This window comes from Gigantopelta aegis, chromosome 9 (genome assembly GCF_016097555.1).
Source record: "Gigantopelta aegis isolate Gae_Host chromosome 9, Gae_host_genome, whole genome shotgun sequence".
Classification (NCBI taxonomy): domain Eukaryota; kingdom Metazoa; phylum Mollusca; class Gastropoda; order Neomphalida; family Peltospiridae; genus Gigantopelta; species Gigantopelta aegis.
Genome location: NC_054707.1, coordinates 57545816 through 57563082, shown reverse-complemented (window position 1 = coordinate 57563082; position 17267 = coordinate 57545816). Strand labels below are relative to the sequence as shown.

The following is a 17267-nucleotide window of genomic DNA, read 5'->3' as shown; positions in this document are numbered from 1 at the left end:
GATATACATTGACAATAACATTTTACAAATTTAAAAACGTCATCTACATAAAAAGTGTGACAACCAACCCCGGTCTCCCCTATCCTGGAGATTTGCCGCCGTGGGGTATTTAGGAAGTCCCCTGAAATGACTATAGCCCGTTTTAATATCCTTCGGAATGCCGTCAACCGTGGGTTGAAGAAGCTGATCCGGCGGGACTCGGTGCCGATGACTACGAATTATCTTGAATATTTTCTGGATGATGGGGTCCACTTTAATCCCCGGGGAATGCGAAAGAAGGCCTACTTCCTACGCATTCGCAATACTATCAGACCACGATAGTATTGCAGTGTTGGCCCTTTTAAGGGCCCCTAATTATTACGAAAGTGAGGATACCAATTGCAATTAGAACTTGTATGTACTTGGGGCTATTTATAAAGCATGGGGGTGTCAGAAAAATCACTGTTATTTTATGACCAAACAGTAAAACTATGAATACTTAAAACAAAAATTGGCATTTCTTAAAATTTGTTAATGGGCAAAACAATGTGTTGTTTGTCATCACATTTCTAACAATACACGTGCCAGCAGGGGGGCGTTGCGCGTGCTAAACCGCAAACATGTAAATGTTGCGATATCGTGGAACCAGCGATATCGTGAGCAAGGAGTTTCGTTCTTGGCTGTATGGTTGACGAACGTTCGTGGGGGTAACACTGCTTGCATCCATTAAATTCGAACGCCGTGTTTGTTTTGGCACACTATATCGCTCTGGGTGGCAGAGATCCCAGGTTGTGAACCAGTGGCTACCAGCCTTAAGTCCGGTGGCTTAACCACAACATCACCGAGGCCGGTTAGTGATTTTGATTTCGCGCTGTCAAATGTAAATAAACACAAACTACATTTCATATTCCTGCACTCTGGTCATACTTATTGTCAAAAATATAGAATGTTTATGTATTGCTAATAAATGGTAATAAACATGAATTAATTCAACATTAATATAAAAAATATAGCAAAGGAAATATATTTCAATATATAAGTGAGAAAAGCAATGAAATGATGTGTACTATATTGTATTGCGAATTAATATATTGGTAAACAGTGACACGTGTTACTTCCGGTTTGCGAGCCGAAAACTCATAAAATTTGACGTATCAATATTTTATTTTATTCTACGTTTACAGTTGCATGAAAAGTTGTGAACAGGTGAAGACCAAGTGTATGTTTGACAAAAACAAGGTGGGTTGAAGCACTTTTGTTAGTATTCACGCATGTAGTTATTTTAATATCACCTCCTCCTAAAGCTGTCAAGCTAGCCTTCTATATTACCGTATTTCTCCTTGATTAAGTACCACTACTTTTTAGTTTATAAAACATTGGTCAAAATGTAAACAAAACAGCAATACATGGGTAAGTGAAAAAGTAGGCGGAGTATTAGCCCAAGCTCTCTACTGCTAGGGTGCTAGACGGACACTTCGATGAATATAATCACTCTGCTGTCAGATTTTTTTGTAGGCCTATACCTGTATGTACACTGGTGGCACCTAAGTCTGCGCACCTAAGCATTTGTGTTATATTTTAAAGTTAAAATATTTCTTTAAAAATATTTATTTCACTGCCACAGTACAATGGAACAATAAACGTGTTACAACTAAAGTTATTTTAATTTTAATGTTTTTTAAAGTCAAGTAATGAGCGCATTTTTAGTGGGACCCCCCTGCATTTACTGGCCTGCATGACGGCACATAAGTCTGCACAGCAAACATCAAAACAACCACTTCTGTCGCTAATGTTTACATAAAACAGCAACAAACAATGGATCCGACTTTTAATAAGTTCTAAATAACAAACACTTCCTGTTATAGTCAGTTTCAGAAACATTTAGATTGTGCAAATGAGATAAATATAAATGGTGTTTGGACAACACAAAATGACAATATTAAAAAAAGCCAATGTAAAAGTATTTGATCATTATTCAACAAAAAAGTGTCTATTATTAACTGTGTAAATGAGCACAAATAGTGTTCGTTAGACATATAGGACAGTGAATGATAATTTTGAAACAGACTATAGCTAAAATAGGCCATGCTGTCGGTGCAATCTTCAAAGTCTGTGTGCAGCCATTTTGCATTGTGTCACTCGGAGGGAAATTCAAAGTATGCTTGGATGTTTACGTTAACTTAAATAAGACATTCATTTGATTTATGGATTCATAAATTACAATAAGGTATGTATTGAAGCTTCTATGTAAATTTATGTAAGTTGATATGCAAGGTTGAAGGTTGATCATTACAATGTTGACAGACACGTGTTGACAGGTGATAGAAAAACACGTTGATCGAGGCTGGCAACAGTATACTTTTAGTGCATTAATTCAGAGTGTTATCGACCAGTTTTATACATATATTCACAATCAAGATGTGTTGTTTTTAACAATGGTTTTGTGAATTAAATTAACGTTGTTTGTTTGTTTACAAACATACCTCGACACTTGTTTCGAGACGTAATGTAACGTCATTAACATGCGCAGACTTTTGTGCCGCGCAGACTAAGGTGACATGAGTGTACTCCTCCAGGGTTACCATTATTTGTTAAGGGCGACTAAGAATTTTACAAAGGTAGTCCGTTGGGTTCTGGCGAGTATGGTACCAGTTGGGCAGGGTCTTTCTAAAAATAGAGCTCAAAATGTAACACTGCATGTATTTTTAAAATCTGCCAGAAATTGTCAGCTTTTCGGAATGGATTGGATATGCTATAATTATCTAGTAGAGCTACTATTTGACAGTTGTTATTCAATGTTACGATAAAAAGAAATTACATTTAATTAGCTTATATTATTATTCTGGGACAAAATCAAATTTAACTCACACTGATGTGAGTGCATTTGCACATATAAAAATAACAATGAAATTTTCCATTACTACAGGGCTTATGCCAAAGGTCAGTTAATTGATTGTCGTTGTCGGTAATATTGTTTTAAGTTTTAAGCGATTTACATGAAATAAGAACAGATCAGATCTATAAAGTCTTGTCACCAAGACTTACATGATGACATAACTGTCCAAATATTACTGTAATAAACAATAAGTTCCTGTTTTAAGCTTTATAATATGATAACTACGTACTTTTGTTTTTTTACAAACATTTTTTTTTCAAGATTTATTTTATTAGTAGCCTACTACTATAGCATTTACAATTTCCAAATTAAATGCACACGTGTGTGCTTCGTCTAGGAGGACAGCAACTCCTGAGGAAATCCTTTACTGGAGATTTTACCCTGCTTGCATCGCCACAAAGTTTATTCCATTCCTCTTGCATTGCCACAAAGAGGACATGCCAGCCTCAGACTAGTTTTACAGCATGCACAGTTTTACCTTTATTCCCTTTGTATTGTTATTTGGTTTTTTTACTTCTAGCATTTTGTCATCACCCATGTATTAATAAAGAAGATTTAATCTGTATAATTTAATGGTAATTTGTACAGAAACATTTTTATTTATTCAAGATCCCTTTTTAAATATCTGTGCAGAAGAGAACCTCTCCATACCAGATACCTCTTATAACTGGATGTTTTACATGGTCCAGAGAGTGTCCAGTTTAGAGGGGTTTCACTGTATATACGGTGAGCACATTGTTATTATTCAACAAAGAGCATTCTAATTTTGATTTTGGCTGTGCTGTGAAATTTCAATGTGATGATTGGATGGCTAGTTTAATTTAAGAAGAGCCAGTGAGATTTTTCTTCAACTAGCCCTGCTGGCAACAATGGTTTTCATGTTAATTTTGAACCCTGCTCGTCTTGGGTAGGTTGATTATATTCCAATCCCTTTTGGATTTGCAGCACTCGCATCAGGAGTGACACTCTGTAACATTGACCCATTTGTTTTAGCATGTGTCTTAACGGGTGGTGGTTCATGGTAGCCAATAGGCAGCTGGAATATATATACTCTTCAAAAAAAGAAACGCAAAAGGGTACAAATGGGTTATAACTCCGATTTTATGTTTCCTACCGGTTCATGCTTTGTGAATATAAGGTCATTGCATGTCCCAAACACATTCCCACGGTTACATTCGATAAAACGCAGCTACTGTACAATAAAGTTCCAAAATGTGAATATTCGCAAAAACGCAGCCACGTGCAAACCATGTCACCACTGCACGTGCAACATGAACACCGACAGTATAAAAGTGCAGGGTGTTCGCTTGCCTGGCCTCTGTATCTGGCAGACAGTTGACAATCCAGGACATGCCACGTCTCAGTGAACCGCAGAGAAACAATGCCATCGGCCGACTAGACGCAGGCGAATCCAGAACGGCCGTTGCCAGGGCATTCCATGTGTCCCCAAGCACCATCTCCAGACTGTGGGACCGTTACCAGCAACATGGATCAACACGTGACCTACCTAGATCCGGTCGACCACGGGTCACTACCCCCGGGCAGGACCGCTACATCCGGGTACGCCACCTTCGGGAACGATTGACTACTGCCACCTCCACAGCCGCAGCAATACCAGGTTTGCGCAGGATATCCGACCAGACCGTACGGAACCGCCTACGTGAGGTAGGAATTCGTGCCAGACGTCCAGTTCGAGGTGTCATCTTAACACCACAACACCATCGACTCCGACTGCAGTGGTGCCAGATTCATCGACAATGGCCTCAACTGCGATGGAGACAGGTGTGGTTCAGTGACCCGATTTCTGCTCCGACATCATGATGGAAGATGTCGCGTGTATAGGCGTTGTGGTGAATGTTATGCGGCAAACTGCGTGCAGGAAGTGGACAGATTCGGCGGGGGTAGTGTCATGGTGTGGGCAGCCATCTCACACACTGGCAGAACTGACCTGGTCCACGTGCAGGGCAACCTGAATGCACAGGGCTACATTGACCAGATCCTCCGGCCACACATCGTTCCAGTTATGGCCAACGCCAACGCAGTGTTCCAACATGACAACGCCAGGCCTCACACAGCACGTCTCACAACGGCTTTCCTACAGAACAACAACATTAATGTCCTTCCTTGGCCATCGATATCACCGGATTTGAACCCAATTGAGCATCTATGGGACGAGTTGGACCGACGCCTCCGACAGCGACAACCACAGCCCCAGACCCTGCCCGAGCTGGCAGCAGCCTTGCAGGCCGAGTGGGCCACCATCCCCCGGGACGTCATCCGTACTCTGGTTGCTTCAATGGGCAGGCGGTGCCAGGCAGTTGTCAACACACGCGGAGGCCACACCCGGTATTGACTCCAGATGACCTTGACCTTGGTGGTGTGTCCTATCACTTACTCACAATGGACTAGAGTGAATTGTGAACAATCCTGCAACATTTGGTAATTATCGGACTCACCATTCAATAATTAATCAATTCTCCAAATGTTACGACAATGTGGTTTTGCGTTTCTTCTTTTGAAGAGTATATAATTATTACACCGTGTAATAATTTATTGTTTCTTCACATTGTAGAATATGCCTGTTGAGAGGTTATGACCTCTGATCAGGTGATCTACTGTCACACAGTACAACTTCGCGTAGATGTTCATTCAAAAAGTGTGTACATGGTTCTTTCGATTCATAATTTTATATGGTAAAAAATACTTAATATCATTTCTTATAATTAAAGGAGACTGGACACCAAAAGACATGTAGTGTGTAATGGATTAAGTTAGCGTCAAAGACCGCATTACTCTAACGCCTGGCTCGCTGCGAGGCACCGGTCAGCTGCGCGTCTTAGGTTTGGGGTAAAAACAGAAGTGGGCGGGATTATGCATAGATCTGAACGAAAGCGAGGCAATACATCATCAGTGAGAGTTACCAAGCAATACTGGTACACGTGTTGATTCTTTGGTTGTGCCTTTTAGTCGTCTTTTGTTTTTTTGTCTCCAGGTTTATCGGAAATTTAATTTACAAGATAATTAGTGTTATTATATACTGTCGACGTAATTATATGATGGTTAACTGCGCAGTGTTTAACTGCAGCAGTAACAGCAATGCATCCCAAGAAATGGCCAGCATCATGGTTTCGATTTCCAAAACACCCCGAAAGTTGTTTTAAAACATGGACGCATTATTGTCGTCGAATGGGCTTTACACCAACTAAATACAGCAGGTTATGCTACATTTACAGTGTGAAAATTAAAACAAGTATGTACTTAAGATATACATTAAATAAAGGTATTGCAATTTGTTCACATAAGAATATTTAAACTTCACATTTATTTACCTATAATTACCAAATTAATTTTCAATGACAGCCCATAACGACTCCATACTAACGTCTCTTGATCTAGTTGGTTTGTTAACCTCATAATAAAACACCTTCAAAACGTGAATTATTACATTAGTTAACAATGTTTATCGTCAGTTCAGTATATTGTCATTAAAATTAAAATGCTAACACTTTGGCAGGAACAACATATGTACTTTGGCCAGAAGGAATGATGGTTAAATAATTTTAAAGCTAGTGTCGATTATTAAAGCATAATAAAATTGTACTTTTCAATGCGTTCTGTATGTCATATTAAAAATACTCTACACCAAATGATTATTTTAATACCTACCCTGGGTTTCTGCCAGAGGGTGCGGAGGGTAAACTTATATGTATGTACTAAAAAATCTCAGAAATTAATGTGTGTGTGTGTATGTATATATATATATATATATATATATATATATATATATATATATATATATATATATATATATATATATATATATATATGTTTGATTTTTTCGATAGATTATAGTAACATAATTGCTGTTTAAAATTTATAAAAGTGCATGAAATAAAATGTTAAATAAAAAACCCATTTCAAACCTATAACCACCCAATATACTCCTTTGAATATATTTTGTTTTTACAGGCCCGTAGGAACAACTTGGGGGGGGCACTGACAGACTGGGTATAAACTCTACATCAGATTTTGGTTACAATGGCAAAAATTAATGTGATAAAGAAAAGCTCACAAGTGGGGAGCATCCCTCCACACCCAACACCCCCCCACCACCCCCCACCACCCCCCAGTTCCTACAGGCCTGTTTTATTACGTACCCTCAAATTATTTTCTGGCAGAAAACCTGGTACCTTTGGTAGAGGTTGAAACAATTGGTCGTCTAATTTTCGACTGTTACCATAAAATAATATAATTAATCACTTTTGGCATCTAGCAATTTAAAGCAAAATTAACAATAATTACCACATGGAATAAGCATCATATATTATTTTGTTTTACCTGTAATATATTTGACCTGTAATATATTTTCATCAGGACTTCCTTCTTCCTCCATGAATGATTAAAGAAAATAACACTGGATATATTGTAATTATTTTTATTTTATTCCAATATATAACAAATGTGTTTTATGTCAGTATGTGGAGCAAACTACCTGAAACAGTTGGTTTGAAATCATGATTACAAAATCCTAAAGATAAAAGGAAGTGGGGGTGGGGGGGGGAGAAGGGGAATACAGTCTCTAGTGAGGGATACAAACTAGATTTTTTATCTTAATATCATCTTTATTTATGCAAAGTAGTGAAAATTTAAAACATACATTTTCTTCCTAGAGTGTGTGATGGAGAACAAGCCCCTAGGCCCACCCCTCCCCAGTTCCTACGGGCCTGTTGTATTTTATATTAATAAATGCAAAAACTACATAATAATATTGTCGATAAGACATATTAGTTGTAAAGTGATTGTCAGTATGTGGCAACAGTATATTTTCCAACATTTCTGTGTTTCTGTACCCGGCTGTGGACAGTTTCGGCAGACTGGTAACACATTTTCTTAATAATTAAACCAAACACATTAAAACTTGGAGGGTAACTAGTTAAGAGAACAAAGTTTTTTGTTAAATTATTATATCTTGCTTTGGTGAGGAGGGGACGCTTTTTGCAAATTTGCGAAATCGGCCTCTGGAATATCCACTGACGTGTCATATTTACATCTATGCTGAACAAGATTTATGATGAAATATTATTACATTTTGTGTGCTTTTCTTCTAATTAGGTCCATTTGCTTCAGTTTACATTAAAAATGTCATAAAAAATTATGTTTTAAAAAATGCTTGTATGCTAGTCTATGACCATGTGGCTTCCTCGTCTTCGTCGGCAGTTGATTCATCCAAATTTTCGTCTAAGACAACATTTCCAGGATTAGGGACAAAGTCTCTAATAAGTGGTTCAAACTGATACGGTTTGATGCCATTAGCACAAGCTGGACACAATTCTTTGTCATTCGAATCGCTAAGTTCGTCCATGCTGCTTGGTAGCTGCTTGGTAGTTTCTTCAGTTTTCCTCTCATCGATGACGTCACAGGTCTAGCTCATCAATTGTCGACAGTTTCCGGCAAACATCGGAGATCGGCGAAAAAAATACCCCAACCAAGACTGGCACGCTTAACTTAGTCAATAAGGGGAGCGCGGTAGTTGCGTGTTGTGGTTTATGACGGCAAACAATTCATTACGCCGTATATACGATTTGGTGTCCGGTCTCCTTTAATGTTAACATAATTTAACAAAATATATATTTTAATACTTTTGTGAATATGTTTATAATAGTATTTGTGTAAACGTCATTGATAGATGTGAGGTGTAGGAATGCAAAGTTTCATTAATAAAGAGCTAATTGAAGTCATCACAACATGACGTCATGTGAAAAGTGACGTCATTTTTCCAGTCTTTAATCTGTGCATTTTCATGTCTTGTTTGGTTATTTTGGAAGTCATTCATTGCGAGTTTTGTTCATTGATATACAGTATAATAAATAAAATACTATACTAGTTCCCACGTCACATGTCATCGGTTTATTGGCTAGTGTTGATCGGGATAAATCCATCACCGCTCCGACTATATATTCTGTATAATTCTAACGGCTACTAGATTATATTATTCTCAGGTAATTCGAACCACACCCTCAAGGTCTGTTAAAAATGTGCCAGATACCCTGGAAATAAGCCATGTGCATACTCTGGTTTACTCGCCTGAACATGATAACTTTGATGTGGGGATATACTACATACAAAAAATCTGACCACATACTCTTTATCTTAACATTAACAGGTAATCAGAATGTTAATTAGTGATAGAACTTTTGCTAATCAAAGCCACCACTATTTAATATTTCAGCAGGACTAGCTCTGTGTGAGCAGAAAATTTTACAAGATTATATTTTAATTAAAAAACCCCAGTTATTTTCTAGATAACAAAATAACAATAATTACATTAAAATATTTTACCAAAATAAAATAAAATTTACCATTTGTTTTTAAAATATTAGAATTGTGTTTTTTTAACTTGCCTGATGTGATACTAGTATTAATTAATAGAGAATACTACATTCATGAATGGCTGTTAGATACCATTTTCCCTACAAGTTGTTTTAAAACGTATTTAATGAACACGAATGTAATGTCAACAACTTTTCAACTGCAACATATTTATGGCCCAAGCACTCAGTGGTTATCTAATGTGTCATAGAAAAACCAATTTCAGGTTAACTTACACATCACAGAGTACTCTGTTTCGAATATCCTTGTCATCACCTAGGAGCAGCCAGTCGTATGTCTTTAAATTGTTATCTTACATATAATGATATATTAACAGTATGTACATGTGTTAATGTTGTCAAAAATAACGTATGATGTTCTCACCAACAGGTGTATAAAAAAAAATCTATATGCCAAGGTCAAAATATTCCAAGGTCTGTATTTTGAGATAAGCTGTACTATACATATATACAGATATATATATACTGAACAAAAAAAGAAACTTCCGATTTGTACATATAGTATTTGTTGTGTTAAAGAATTCATTGTGTAATGAAATTATATAGGTAGTATTAGCCTTGAGCTGTATTATCAGGATTCATGAATTTTATCGATTATTTTTGCACTGTTAATCGTCGACAACGTGAAATTCAATTTGCACGTGCATGCATGGTTCGACATGTCCTGTGTAGTATTCGGTCAATTTGTTTTACTTGTCTTACTGACATTGTTGTCAAGTGAACGAAAACACTTCAAAATTTGTAAAACAAATTAAAGGTTTTTTTTACATTGTAGCATTTTTAGTATGCCAAGAATACCCAATAATTTATGCGAACGGGTGATTGGCATGCTTGATGCTGGCATGTCGACAGAAGACGTTGCAAGGCATGTTGGGAGTTCTAGTCGAGCGATACGAAATCTTCGCGTAAGATTTCGAACGACAGGAAGCACCAACGACTTGCCACGTCGTGGACGTCTGCGTGTTACAACGCGTGGTCAAGACCGCTATATCATGAACACACATTTGCGCAATCGATTCCAAACTGCCACTGCTACTGCTGCTAACACACTTGGGCTTCATAATAACCGAATCAGTGGGCAAACTGTTCGTAATCGTCTGCGGGAGAATGGTTTACATGCACGACGTCCTTACACCGGATGCGTTTTAACGCAACATCATCGTCTTAATTGGGCACGTGTACACACTCGTTGGATACGGCGACGCTGGAATACCGTTCTTTTTTCGGATGAATCCAGATTTTCTTTACAACGTGGTGATGGCAGGGTGCGCGTCTACAAGCTACAATGTTCAAGCAAAGTTAGCGGAAGTTTCTTATTTTGTTCAGTATATATACAGAGACCTAACTGATTATGTGGAGCTATCACTCTGGTTTCCCATCACACCTCTAAGTTCAAGGACAGTGATTTTTATCTCCCTTTAGCATGTGAATTAAAGAGGGAGTATTACAAAAGGATTACATTTCAGTGTATGATACATGTAATATCTTAAATTGCTAATCATAATCCAAGTTGGGGGAGCAATTAATAGCTCCCATCAGTTATTTTTTCATGGTGATATATGCTTTTTTAATGTCTGAAATTGATAGGTGAAACTGTTTTGTTTGTCTTTTCTAAGTGAAAGAGTCATTGACTGCAGAGCTATGTGGGGCGTTTTGCTTGAGATAGTATGCAAGTTGAATAACCACACGTCCTCTCCCTCTATAGTTTCCACTAAGACTCGAAACGTGATCCTTTCAACTCTCAGTGAAATGGCAAATAATGGCAGCTTTAAAACAAACACATAGTGGCCATCCATCACCGACTAACACACTTGATTCATTCCGTGTACTAGAGGTCAGACATATCTTGTGCAAGCTAGTGAGACATGTGTGAACCCACTAGATAAACATCCACATCTAGGATCTGTTGCTGACTGATATAATCTCAATGGGTATGCATGAACTAGAATATCACAGGGTTCGAAATAGCAGCCTGCGAAAAGCAGTCCCATTTTTTTTAGGCCATGCTGGTTAAAGGAAAATCACCTGCTAAAACCCACAATTAAAAAAAAAAAAACCGGATATAATTTTTTAAGAGGCAGGTGTATGTACAATTATCTTATTTAATATTGTGCTTGTGATTTTGTTATATTTTAATTCCACTAATGCTTGAAAATACTTTTCAGAGGTCCTGATTTTGAACACCCCATCCCAGCCTCCCCCTTCATCCCCTGTTGTCCTATTTCCAGCAGGTCATATTTGTTTCTTTATCATATAATACGTGACATATTTTTTGGATCCACTATTTAAACAAAAATATAAAATAGTAGCCCTCAGTCTGTGCTTATAAAATCTTTAGCTAACAAACATGCAGCAGAATATTTGTTTTAAGGTCGACGACAGTCACTTTTCTCACCCTTGTTTGGACTTTGTACATAATAAATATAGCATATCTCACCGAAATTTCACGTGAAATCAAAATTTTGTAAATGGTACCATTTTTTAATTACAAGATTTTTTTTCAAACACCTCTAGGTGCAGTAGTAATGTTCAAACAAAAAAATTCAATAACAATTTTGCTTTGGAATTTTTCCAGGGTTCTGAAAACGGAAACATCATGTACCCTGTTTATTGTTATGTTAAGGCAATGTAAAGTCATGTCATTCAAATTCAAAATTAGCTGTATTATTACAATGCTTCACCACATTCAAATAAAAACCGGTCTACTAACCTTGACCCCTGTAAAAATTATATAACAAGCAGACAACACTTTACAGATTGGTATGTTTTTATTTTTCATAATTCTGGACAAAATATTACTTAAAGGTTAAATTTTAAAAGATGAAAGAAATAAAAAGTATCTTTTGTCAAATATATTTTAAATTACCCTTGGATATGTTATATTTATTGTGTACAAAGCCAAAACTTGCTAATCTTTTGTATGATATTAATACAGATGTTGGATGTTGGGTAAATGGTAGACAATTCCCAAAATATTTCAACAATTAAATAATTTTGTGGAACTACACCCTCTGAGACAATTTTAGGTAGCATTTTAAGTGTTTGTTTTGTGTTTTTTTGGTCTATAATGTTTTTGGCTTGACATAAACTGGAAAACTGTTCGGGAAATAAAAAATATATGTTCAGTTTTAATGTAAAATATGTGAAAACAGTGGTCGATATATAAATAAAACAACAATACTAACCCAATACTTTTGTGTGAGTAATTGTTTATGCTCGCATATGTGTGAAAAAAGTTCTGTCTGGGCAAAAAACTGCTTGTCTCATATTGATTTTTTTTTTTTTTTAATTACTACTTAATTCCATCATTGATTTTCAAACCATTAGCACTGCATAGTGAAGAATGTCATCTGCTCAAGGAGTTTTGAATTACATTTTCATGATTAGTTTATCCTGCTAAGATAAAAAAAAAAAATTAAAAAGAAGAAGAAAAAAGTGAATAATTCCAAACTCCATGAGCAGATGATATTCCAAAGGTTCAAGTGACCTACACAGAGTTCGCACGCATCCTGGAAAACCCTGGAAAGTAAAAAAACGAGAAAAAAAACCGGGTAGATGTGTAAATCACTTCTGCGAAAATGCCTAACGGAAAGTGTACGTTTAACGACAGGTGGCTAAAAAATTAAGAATACATGTCATGGTTGGAACGGGTGGAAGACAAATGCAGCGCCAGTTGTAAAGTTTGTAAAAAGAACTTTGATATATCCAATATAGGTGAACCGGCAATAAGAAGTCATGGAAAAGGGTCTAAACACAAACAGTTATTGAAAGAACATCGGGAAAGTTTGTACGAAAACACAACAATTAGAAACTTTTTCACAGACAAATCTACCTTTGACAAGCCGACAGCTTCTACACCCCCACCAGTGACTGTCGCATCGTTTGTGAATCGGAGCGAGTGTTTGAGATCAGAAATATTTTGGACACTGAAAGTAATCAATTCACATTTTTCATACAATTAGTGTTCTGATGTTTCATCAGTATTTTTACTGATGTTTCCCGACAGTGAGATTGCGAAACGATTCACCTGTGGCGAAAGCAAAACGGCCTACCTTTCATGTTTTGGTGTTGCACCATATTTCAAACAATTGTTGACAAAACACATTGATAGCCAGTCAGGAAATGTCCTCCTTTTTGACGAAAGTTTGAATCGGAAAACCAAAAACAAGCAAATGGATATTAATTTCCGCATATGGCAGGAGGATGGAAAGGTATGTTTTTTGTTTATTAAGTACTTATTTATAATATGATAATATAATATGCTACATGTGGCCTATACTGTTTATAGTAAATGAAAATTATTTGTTAAAAATTATAGCTACACATTATTTCATTCATAGAAGTTCATTTATTATTGTGTACGCTGTGAATATGATCAGTCAGGTCCTGTTATTTTTAGAAAAACAATGTATGTATATATATATATGCGTGTGTGTGTACATATATATATATATGTATGTATGTATATATACTGAACAAAAAAAGAAACTTCCGATTTGTACATATAGTATTTGTTGTGTTGAAGAATTCATTGTGTAATGAAATTATATAGGTAGTATTAGCCTTGAGCTGTATTATCAGGATTCATGAATTTTATCAATTATTTTTCCACTGTTAATCGTCGGAAACGTGAAATTCAATTTGCACGTGCATGCATGGTTCGACATGTCCCGTGTAGTATTCGGTCAATTTGTTTTACTTGTCTTACTGACATTGTTGTCAAGTGAACGAAAACGCTTCAAAATTTGTAAAAAAAAATAAAGTTTTTTACATTGTAGCATTTTTAGTATGCCAAGAAGACCCAATAATTTATGCGAACGGGCGATTGGCATGCTTGATGCTGGCATGTCGACAGAAGACGTTGCAAGGCATGTTGGGAGTTCTAGTCGAGCGATACGAAATCTTCGCGTAAGATTTCGAACGACAGGAAGCACCAACGACTTGCCACGTCGTGGACGTCTGCGTGTTACAACGCGTGGTCAAGACCGCTATATCATGAACACGCATTTGCGCAATCAATTCCAAATTGCCACTGCTACTGCTGCTAACACACCTGGGCTTCATAATAACCGAATCAGTGGGCAAACTGTTCGTAATCATCTGCGGGCAAACTGTTCGTAATCGTCTGCGGGAGAACAGTTTACATGCACGATGTCCTTTCGTCGGATGCGTTTCAACACAACGTCATCGTCTTAATTGGGTACGTATACACACTCGTTGGATATGGCGACGCTGGAATACCGTTCTTTTTTTGGATGAATCCAGATTTTCTTTACAACGTGGTGATGGCAGGGTGCGCGTCTACCGTAGGAGAAATGAATGCTATGCTGACTGTTGTGTTCTTGAACGAGATCGTTTCGGGGGTGGGGGTTGTGTCATGGTCTGGGCAGCCATTGCCCATGGTTATCGTTCACCACTAGTCGTCATTGATGGCAATTTAAATGCTTAACGTTACCGCGATGACATTCTCGCTCATCACGTCATTCCTCTGTTCCATAACAACGCCAACATCTCGATTTTTTAGCATGATAATGCCACCTCTCATACAGCTAGAGACACTGTCAATTTTCATAGGACAAATAACATTGATTTCATTGATGACTGTCCCGCTAAAAGTCCTGATCTCAACCCCATCGAGCATGTCTGGGATAGTCTGAACAGACATTTGAGGCGTCGTCCCAACCCACCCGCTAACGTCAACGAACTTCGTCAAGCGCTCATTCAGGAATGGAACAATATTCCACAGGCAGAAATCAACACTTTAGTCAATTCTATGCGTCTGCGATGCACTGCAGTGGTCAATTCAAGAGGTGGTCATACCCGTTATGAAGTGGGTTTTTCTTTTTGTTTTAACCCCTACCACACTTGGTCAAAATTTCTCCCAGTTTCTGTTAACCTATGGCCATGATTGTTGCACCAAACGATGCATCATGGAACACTCTTTAAACGCATATATAACAATTATTCCCCCGGTTTGTTTTCATCAAGTTATGTTCAAGCAAAATTAGCAGAAGTTTCTTATTTTGTTCAGTATATGTGTGTGTGTATTATTTTGCTTTATTTACTCTTTTTTTCTTACATGATGCATATTATATTTTATTTTTTATTTTTGTTTTAGGTGAAAACATTCTATTATGGATCTGTGTTCATGGGTCATGCAACTGCTGAAGTAATGGTTGAACACTTTGAAAACTGTGTTGACAACTTAAATATGAGAAACCTGCTCCAAGTTTCCATAGATGGGCCAAATGTCAATTGGAAGTTCCATCGTCTTCTACAAGACAAACTGACAACAACATGTGACAACACTTTACTAAATATTGGTAGCTGTGGGTTGCATATCGTCCATGGTGCATTTAAAGATGGGTCCAATGCGTCTGGTTGGGACATACAGAAACTACTGCCAAGTTTGTATTACCTGTTTATGGATACACCAGCTCGAAGGGAAGATTTTGTTTCAATGACAAATTCCAGTGTCTTCCCTCTCAAATTCTGTAACCACAGATGGTTAGAAAATGCACCAGTAGTCGTCAGAGCACTAGAAGTATGGACACATATTAAAAAATATGTGAAATCTGTGGAAGAAAAGAAGGTATCCAATCCTAACACAGCTTCCTTTGAAACCATCAAGACATGTTGTAACGACAAGTTAATTACAGCTAAAATCCACATTTTCACTTCCATCGCCAAGCAGATTGTGACATTTCTGGTTCAATACCAAACAGATCAACCGATCTTGCCTTTCTTAGATGAAGATATGTTTCGTCTGTGTAAAAATCTTATGCAGAGATTCATGAAAAGTGAACTGTTGGAGAATGTCAGTGTTTCCAGTCTGTTGTCCTTGGATCCACAGGAAAAGAAAAACCACTGTAGTTAATCAAAGATTGATATTGGCTTTGCTGCAGAGCAAGAAATGAAAAGGCTTAGTGCTACAAAACAGATGAACGAAAAGCAGGCTGTGGAAATGAGGATGGAATGTAAAGACTTCCTGATGAAGATAGTATGTAAACTGCTGGAAAAAGTGCCAATGAAGTACCCGGTTGTAAGGAATCTATCCTGTCTAAATCCCAGGAAAATGGCTACAGATAAAGATGGCTGCATCACAAGAATGAAAAACCTGTTAAAGTTATTGAATGACTCGCACAGAGTGAAAGGTGGATCATCAACATGTGATGATGTTCTGAGAGAGTTTAGGGAATTCCTGGAAACCACTGTTGTTGAACACAAATCAGAATACACAGAGTTCTCCACTGAAAGCAGCAGGGTTGATGTGTTGTTGTACCGGCACATGGGCAACAGTGGACAGTACAACTTGCTATGGAACAAAGTAGTGAAAGATATTCTTCTGTTGTCACATGGACAAGCCAGCGTGGAACGCGGTTTTTCTGTCAATAAGGAGATAGAGGTAGAAAATCTGCTAGAACGATTGGTAGAGGCACAAAGATTGATTTGTGATCATGTGACATCTGTTGGAGGCGTTCAGAATGTGAAACTCACTCCACAACTGCTAACAGCTGCAGCAGCAGGTAGACAGAAATACATAGCGTATTTGGAGGAAAAGAGAACTGAAAAGTTGCAAGTGGAAGGGATCAAGAAGAGGAAGCTGTTTCTTGATGAAGTAGATGAAATGAAAAAAAAGAAAAGAAGACGGGAAAGTGACATTGTGGACTTGACCAAATCAGCAGATGAGTTTGCCGAGAAAGCAGAGTCAACCAGTAAGCTATCTTGGATTTCAAAATCAAATAGTCTGAGGAGAACAGCTAAAGAAAAGAATGACAAGTTGAAAGATCTGTGTAGCGAGATTTACACAAAAGTGGACACACTGAAACAATAGTTATCTAGCCAAGTTGATTGCTCTATTCTATTTGAGTATTAGATACATGTTTATATCACTATTTTGTACAATGTACAACAAATGTAGTTAATAAAATATTTTATTTCAACAGTTTTAGTTTACAACTTTACCATCCAAAAGTTATATCCAGAGTGGGGTGTGACTACTG

At 37.3% G+C, this 17267-nt stretch overlaps 1 protein-coding gene across 4 annotated transcripts in view; it reads left to right on the top strand.

Moving 5' to 3' along the window:
• Window positions 1-764: 764 nt before the first annotated feature.
• The window catches only part of LOC121380743 (UDP-N-acetylhexosamine pyrophosphorylase-like), a 49613-nt gene continuing 33110 nt past the window's right edge, over window positions 765-17267 (top strand). For 3 of the 4 annotated variants that reach the window (XM_041509705.1, XM_041509706.1, XM_041509702.1), the window contains exon 1: window positions 1097-1218. The gene's annotated coding sequence lies outside the window, so the exon portion shown is untranslated. Of the gene's footprint in view, window positions 830-1096; window positions 1219-17267 lie in introns of those variants that run through there. The other variant, XM_041509703.1, reaches the window with a different exon arrangement.